At 44.9% G+C, this 6,809-nt stretch overlaps 1 protein-coding gene across 3 annotated transcripts in view; it reads right to left on the bottom strand.

Moving 5' to 3' along the window:
* The window catches only part of INPP5B (inositol polyphosphate-5-phosphatase B), a 96,513-nt gene that overhangs the window by 73,981 nt on the left and 15,723 nt on the right, over nucleotides 1–6,809 (bottom strand). The window lies entirely within an intron of this gene.

Below are 6,809 nucleotides of genomic sequence, written 5' to 3'. Positions count from 1 at the left end.
GATCCTTACGCTGGTCCTTGTGCTTTGCGACACCTGTGCTTAAACCGCTACGCTACCGCCTGACACCCCACACTAGCTGTTCTACACACACACACACACACACACACACCATTCCATGGTAATTAAATTTACCCTTTATGCTACCCTGAGATATAAATAACACTCATTTCCTTTCTCAGGCCAAAGAAACTTGACTGCTTTATTTCCTGGGTCCAGAGGGAAAAATACTCATAACACATCTCATTCTAAATTTTAGTTACTTAAAAACTAGTTCACTTTGATCAATCATGGAATAAGGAAACCACTTCAAAAGATCAAAATTTGTTGCCATTACCACTTTGTTAAATTAACTCTGAATAGACCCAACAGAACCTCTGACGAGTTGTTTCCTCTCAAATAAGCAGCTGAGAATCCTTCAGAACACAGCTCCAGGTTTCTGCATGTGCCCAGGATGAAAGGCAGGTCATCTGAGCAATGTCATAGATGAGTACTGAGCCCCCTGGCACATCCCCAAGAGAGTTTCAAAATAAAAGGACCTTTAGTCATTTGATAGAAGAAGAAAAAGAAGAAACACTCTAGCTGTTCTACACATACACACACACACACACACACACACACACACACACACAAAAGCAGTGAAGTTCAAAAGCCCCTACCTACAACAGCTACTTGTGTGAGAGACCAGTGGAGCAGTGCACTTTTTTTTTTTTTTTCAATTTTTTCAACTAGAAAGAGCATGAGAGGGGGCTGGGTGGTAGCACAGTGGGTTAAGCACACATGGCACGAAACTCAATGACCAACTCAAGGACACAGGTTTGAGCCCCTGGTTCCCCACCTGCAGGGGAGTCACCTCACAGGCGGTGAAGCAGATCTGCAGGTGTCTGTCTTTCTCTCCCCCTCTTCTCTTCCTCTCTAGAGTTCTCTCTGTTCTAACAACAATGACAGCAATAACAACTATAAAAACAAGGGCAACAAAAAGGGGAAAACAGCCTCCAGGAGCAGTGGATCAAGTGCAAACACTGAACCCCAGCAATAACCCTGGAGGCGAAAGAAAGAAAGAAAGAAAGAAAGAAAGAAAGAAAGAAAGAAAGAAAGAAAGAAAGAAAGAAAGAGAGAGGGAGAGAGAGAGAGAGAGAAAGAAAGAAAGAAAGAAAGAAAGAAAGGAAGAAAGAAAAGGAGAGACATGATAGAGAGAGAATGAGAATGAAGACAACACTGAAGCCAGGGAGTGGATGAAGCAAGCACTGGACTTCCAAAGCCATGAGGTCTGGAGTTTGATCCCCAGCATCACATTGCAAGAGAGATATTCTGGTTCTCTCTCCTCCTCCTCCTCCTCCTCCTCCTCCTCCTCCTCCTTAGCTTTCTCCCTCTCATAAATAAATATGCCAAAAAAGGAAGAAAAAGAAAAAGGTGGTCCGGGAGGTGGCACAGTGGATAAAGTGTTGAACTCTCAAGCTACGAGGTCCCCAGTTCAATCCCCGGCAACACATGTACCAGAGTAATGTCTGGTTCTCTCTCTCTCTCTTCCTATCCCTCTCATTAATTAATAAATAAAATACTTTAGAAACAGAAAAAGGAAACCACAGCATTCTATGAGGTGTGGGCTCAAATCTAGGTCTTGCACATGGTAAAGCAGCGCACTACCCAAGTGAGCTATTTAGTGAGTCTCAGTGCAAGATCTTAGCAGCTGTAAAGGCCAAGAGAGTTAGACTGCTACTCAACCAGAAACATTTCGTTTCATATTAACGCCACATATTAGCTCAAAGATACTAGCCTGAACCACAAATTAGCTCAAAGATATTAGCCCGAACCACAAATTAGCTCAAAGATATTAGCCCGAAACTGAAGTCATGGACTCCAATCTAAAATGCATTGCATTTCACTATTTATTTATTTATTTATCTCTCTTTTTTTCCACCACTAGGTTTACTACTGGGGCCTGATTGCCAGTGACTTTTTTTTTTTTAATTTGTCCTTCTTTTGGACCAAAGGTGAGATGAGAGAGAGAAAGAGAGAGAGAGAGAAGTGTGAGAGACAGCCTGAGCACTGTTCTACCATTTGTGAAGCTTCCCCCCTTGCAGGTGGGGACCGGCGACTTGAACCTGGGTCCTCATGCATGGTAATGTGTGCACTCTACTGGATTAATCACCACTCAGTCTCATGTTGTACTTTTTTGCTATAATCCTACCATGCTTGGTCTGACCTCCCTGAATTCGGTCTAAGCAAATCAACAAGAGAAACAGACATTCTGGCCCTTCTTCACCATCTTTTTTGACCAGATGCTCAACTTTGTGCTACCATTCTGCTTCCTCCCTGGCAGGAAAAATATTCTGGAGATGAAGCATCAAAGGTCTTTCTTTTCTCTACCAAGGTAAAGGTGTAGAATGAAGACTAAATTTACCTTGCCCCACAAATACTTAGGACTTTAAGATCCTCTTACCTTTGGTTCATCCTACAACAAAAACCACCACCCTGCTGGGCAGAGCCTACACCCTCTTTTCTCTCCTTTATTTATGAAAAGTCAGGTCTCTCTCATGCCTGAGGCTCCAAAGTCTCATGCTCAATGCCCCCACACCTGACAAAACTGAGCAGTGCTCTGGTAATAAGGTAAGAAAACCCAGGTCTGGGGAGTTGGGCTGTAGCTCAGCGGGTTAAGCGCAGGTGGCACAAAGCACAAGGTCGGCATAAGAATCCCGGTTCGAACCCCGGCTCCCCACCTGCAGGGGAGTCGCTTCACAAGCGGTGAAGCAGGTCTGCAGGTGTCTATCTTTCTCTGCCCCTCTCTGTCTTCCCCTCCTCTCTCCATTTCTCTCTGTCCTAACAATGACAACATCAATAACAATAATAACTACAACAACAATGAAAAACAACAAGGACAACAAAAGAGAAAATAAATAAATAAAATATAAAAAAAAAAAAGAAAACCCAGGTCTCCATTACACTGTCAACTCCCTGGGGAGTCATGTTTGTCCTGACATGTACTGCAAATCACATTTTTTTAAAAGATTTATTTATTTACATTATGGGACACACATAAAGAAATAAAAGTACTCTCCTATCTCATGTATGGACCAGGGTTGAGCCTGGAATGTTGTACCTGCAAAATCTGTGCTCGACCCCACTGAGCCATCTCTCCAGTATCACAACACATTTTTTTTTTAATATTTATTCCCTTTCGTTGCCCTTGTTGTTTTATTGTTGTAGTTATTGATGTCGTTGCTGTTGGATAGGACAGAGAGAAATGGAGAGAGGAGGGGAAAACAGAGAGTGGGAGAGAAAGATAGACACTTGCAGACCTGCTTCACCGCCTGTGAAGCGACTCCCCTGCAGGTGGGGAGCCGGGGACTCGAACCGGGATCCTTACCCCAGTCCTTGGGCTTTGCGCCACGTGCGCTTAACCTGCTGCACTACCACCCGACTCCCTCACAACACATTTCTAAGCAGCTTTTTTGCCTCAGAATGGTTGCTCAGGCTACTGGAAAGAAGGAATGGTGATCATTTCCCCTTTATTTTTTCTTCTTTTTTTAAAGTAAAAATGTTATTTTATTTATTTATTTATTTTAGGTAGAGACTGAGAAACAGAGAGTGAAAGAGATCATACCACACTGAAGCGTCTTTCAATGTGGGAGCCGGCCTAGAACCTGGTCTCAGAGAAGGCAAAGCAGCACACTAGCCCAGTGAGCTATTTCACCAGCCCCACTGATCAGATTTTCATAGAAAGAACCAAACCTATTATTTGTTTTTCTAAAGAATATCCAGGACATCCAGAGGAGACTCGGCAAGAGTCACTGCTACCTATTGCAACTCTGACTCCTCTGAGGCCAAAAAGAGAAACGGAGACTCAGTGCCAATTTTTACTCTTTTTTTTTTTTCCCAGTGATAGAGAGATAATCCTGAGGGTCCTCTCAGATCTAATTTTTCATTTTTCATTTTGAGAGCAGCAGAGGCAGAGAGGGGAAGAGAAGGAGAGAGAACACAGCTCAACCATCCACATAGCTAGCTCCCCTGAAGCCATGGTGTCCCCACATGGTGGCAGGGCTTACACCCAGGGCCTTATACACAGTTAGGGGAATTTTTATTTATTACAGGAGAGAAAGTTTCACATTTGACAGAAGGAAAAGAGAGAGCACCAGCCTGGTACGTGCAGTGCTAGGAATTAAACCAAGAGTCTTAGGCATGCAAGTCCTGTGCTCTACCATTTGAACTGTTTCCCCAGCTGAAAGGGAAAGAAAAAATTTTTTTAACTGCCTTTGGTTTCTCTTAAAAAACAGAGCACTGGGGACTGGACAGTGGTGCACCCTGTTAAGCACACAGTTACCATGTGCAAGGACCCAGGTCCCAGCCCCCCACTATAGTGGTGAAGGAGGTCTATAGGTGTCTCTCCTCAACTCTATTTCCCTCTCCTCTTTCAATTTCTCTCTGTCCTATCTAATAAAAATTAAAAAGAAAGAATAAAAATGAATAAATAAAATCCAGAGCACTACTGGCTCTGGTTTATGGTAGTACCAGAGACTGAATCTGGGGGTGGGACCTGGGATTTCCAAACCAGCATGAAAGTCTTTTGAATAGTCATTATGCTATCTTCCTGCATCCTACCCCCACCCCCCACCCCCCATTTTTTAAATTTAATGCCAAGGAACCAACCAAGAGCATCACACATACCAAGTGGCCTCTCTGGCACATTATTTTTTATTCTATATGCCTGGGGGGGCAGCAGCTGGGAAGAGGGAAGGAGGAGACCCACACAGAGGGGAGACATCAAAGCATAGCTCCACCATCCATAGAGCTCTTTGGTGCTGTCCATAATGCTGCCATACGGTGCAAGGGATGGAAAGAAGGGTCTCAGAGACAGTAAGGCTTGTATCTTACCCGTCACTATCTCCCAACCCAATCTTTGAACAACTTAGCAATAATTAAAAGTGAAACCCCACGGTGGTGGCACACTTGGTTGAACGCACATGTTATAATGCGCAAGGACCCAGGTTCAAGCACCTGGCTGCCACCTGCAGGGGGGAAATCTTTTCAAGTGGTGAAGCAATGCTGCTGGTGTCTCTCTGTGTCTCTCCCTCTTTATCTGCCTCTACCCTCTCAATTTCTGGCTCTACAGCCAATAAATAAAGATAATGTAAAAATTAAAATGAAAAAAGAAATGGTAACTGTGATTATGAAATGGTGAATCTGGGGGGTCGGGTGGTGGTGCAGTGGGTTAAGTGCATGTGGCACAAAGCGCCAAGGACTGGCGTAAAGGATCCCGGTTCGAGCCCCCGGCTCCCCACCTGCAGGGGAATCGCTTCACAGGCGGTGAAGCAGGTCTGCAGGTGTCTATCTTTCTCTCCCCCTCCGTCTTCCCCTCCTCTCTCCATTTCTCTCTGTCCTATCCAACAAAGAACAACATCAACAATGGCAATAATAATAACCACAACGAGGCTACAACAACAAGGGCAACAAAAGGGGGAAAAATGGCCTCCAGGAGCGGTGGATTCACGGTGCAGGCACAGAGCCCAGCAATAATCCTGGAGGAAAAAAAAAAAAAGAAATGGTGAATCTGGAAAAAAAAAAGTGAAACCCCACTTATGGTAGGTATTACAGTGGGACAAATTATTTTAAACTAAAAAATGAAACTAAAGCCTTGACAATGAGCAGTGGTAGATGGCATAATAGTTATGCAAAGAGACTCTCATGCCTAAGGCTCCAAAGCCCCAGGTTCAATCCCCTGCACCATCATAAACCAGAGCTAATCAGTGCTCTGGAGAAAAAAAAAAAAAAAAAAGACCCTGACAATAGCTTCTTCCCAATATGTAGCTTCGTTTTTGTTTTTTGAAAGGAAGACTAAAGATTTCTCACCCAAAGGCAGATAACTGGCTTCAGAGCTGTCCTGACCTCTTATAACAGACTACCTTCTACTTAGAGAATGAAGTGCTCTTACAGCCTAGCTCTGGCATGCTGATTCTGCTTTCTGTTCCTACTCACTAACTGCCTGGATTCTGACAGCCTCTTTCAAAGAGCTAGAGGCTGGATACGTTCTTAATCGTAAACTCTCACCTGTCCTAGTGCTACCGCCCATAACTGTCATGGAAACTGAAGCAATCGCTCTCAGCAGCACATCAAGTGAGCTGTGATAAGCCCATGGACGAGGTAAACTATCAGCATCATCAGGCGCCGCGACGCTGCTCTGCTGTGACTGCAGAGAAGAGAGAGCATAAGCACTGAGGAAGTCCTCTGCTCTGCATGCTATTCTCCACCCCTTACAGTTTCCAAGCCTCGTAAGAGCAAGTGGAGTGACGGCCCACACTTCACACAGCTACTTGACAGACTCTTCTCTAGCAAATAACTGAGAACTAGGGTAGAAATGGGTACTGTGGGTACTAGTGGAACTGGAGCTACACGAGACGAGGAGCACACAGGGGAAAAAAAAAAAAAAGCACAGCTTGTTAAGATCCCCCCCCATCCCCACTCCCACCCCCCCACACACACATACACAGATAGGGCCCTGGGGCTTGAACCAGGGTCCTCATGCATGAGAGTGTGTGCCCTCAACCAGGTGCACTACTGCCTGGCCCCATCGCCAGGGAGTTCTTGCAGAAAACCTAGGAGCTGGGCGGAAAATACAGGTCTGCAGATCCTGCTGAAGCACCAACTTGACCCAAATTTTAGCCCCAGGACTCTCCAATCTCCTGTAGACAAACGTCTGTTCAACAACTGGCCTTTTGTGCTGCACAACAGTATCCACTATGGACTGAGAAAATAAATAAATCTAGTCCCTTTCACCTGTAGCCGCACCCTGGCTCCTAGTGCCAGGTGAGACAGGG

Source organism: Erinaceus europaeus, chromosome 13 (assembly GCF_950295315.1).
Source record: "Erinaceus europaeus chromosome 13, mEriEur2.1, whole genome shotgun sequence".
Lineage (NCBI taxonomy): Eukaryota > Metazoa > Chordata > Mammalia > Eulipotyphla > Erinaceidae > Erinaceus > Erinaceus europaeus.
The sequence above is the reverse complement of the archived record's forward strand: the minus strand, read 5'-3'. Positions and strand labels throughout refer to the sequence as shown.